General features: G+C 38.3%; 1 non-coding gene across 1 annotated transcript; it reads left to right on the top strand.

The window, feature by feature from the left end:
• The first annotated feature begins 363 nt into the window (after positions 1–363).
• On the top strand, positions 364–437 carry Trnaa-cgc. The gene has a single exon. It is a non-coding gene; the product is annotated as a tRNA-Ala (tRNA).
• The last annotated feature ends 938 nt before the right edge of the window (positions 438–1,375 follow it).

Genomic DNA, 1,375 nt, shown 5'->3' with positions numbered 1-1,375 from the left:
GCTCTAACCACGACTCTTCTTTCTCTTTTTGCGTGGTTTCACTGTCGTTACCTCTGTCTTCCTTTTATGGTTCCAAAATAATAGCTGTTTATCTTGTAATAATAAAGTAATACTGCTTCGCCATAAAGTAAACTTCTTTTTGTCTTGACGGATATTTTGTCCGATTATAAATAAAACATAACTTCTCTGAAGTATAATGTGAAGTTTTAAATTTAAAACCCTCTACTGCCACGATTATTACATTCTTGTTTCATTAAAATTAAATTATTTCCTGAGCTCTACAGAAATTCCCCTTTTTTGTCACTAAAATATCACATTTTCTAATAATAACTTCTTCTTTGTGCTACGTAAACTACTCTTACCGACCGAGGTGGTGCAGTGGTTAGCACACTGGACTCGCATTCGGGAGGAAGACGGTTCAATTCCGTCTCCGGTCATCCCGATTCAGGTTTTCCGTGATTTCCCTAACTCGTTTCAGGCCAATGCCGGAACGGTTCCTTTGTAACTGCACGGCCGATTTCCTTCCTAATCCGAGCTTCTGCTCCGTCTCTAATGACCTCATTGTCGACGACGCGTTAAACACTATCATCCTCCTCCTCCTCCTCCTAAAGTAGTCTTCTTGCTCAGTATCTGAATACTGTTAAACGTTAATAGCATAATTTTCATTGATCAATAAAGCTCAAAAGGATGATATGAGTAAAATGCCCCTACTTCAACAGCAAATTAATATTCTTAGTCTTATTCGAAACTTCTTGCTCGATTTACCTGGGGTTACTGGCCTTCTGCAAATTCATTAGGACTTGGAATACTTCAAATAGTTACTGAGTTTTCCAGGTGAGAAAAAGAGATTCCTGAGAAGCCTTGACACCACTTTCCGCACATTTTTCCTGAAGTAATCCTTTGATGTTTTTCACTGGTATATAATTTTTATTCTTCTAAATATTTAGGATTTGGGAAACAGTTTCCAATCTGGTCGCACTACGTGATTTATAATAATTGCATCTTCCGCTTGTCTGTCGATTGTTGCTGTATTTTTCGGGTCCATTTCCATTGTTGGGTTCCTGAATATGAATTATGCTCTAAACTGTCCATCATTTTGCAACTTTTACGATTCGGCTTTGGTCTCAGTATCATGTTGTGAAGATGATCGCCAGTCACTATATCGTTATTTACTGCGTCGTACCAGATGGTGTTGCTGAAATTCTTTTGTAGATAGTTCTCGAATTGTTTGTGGGATGCCTTTTGGTATTGGGATTTAGGCAGTCAGCCTACTTGAGTGTAGTGTATATCTTTACTGATGTTATGCAGGCTCGTTAACTTAGCTTTAATAAAGGTAAGTTCAGTTCGGACATTTCCGAAAGAACAGACATCACGC

The sequence above is a fragment of the Schistocerca piceifrons genome, chromosome 3 (genome assembly GCF_021461385.2).
Source record: "Schistocerca piceifrons isolate TAMUIC-IGC-003096 chromosome 3, iqSchPice1.1, whole genome shotgun sequence".
Lineage (NCBI taxonomy): Eukaryota > Metazoa > Arthropoda > Insecta > Orthoptera > Acrididae > Schistocerca > Schistocerca piceifrons.
Note: the sequence above shows the minus strand (reverse complement) of the source record. Positions and strands in the feature narration are given on the sequence as shown.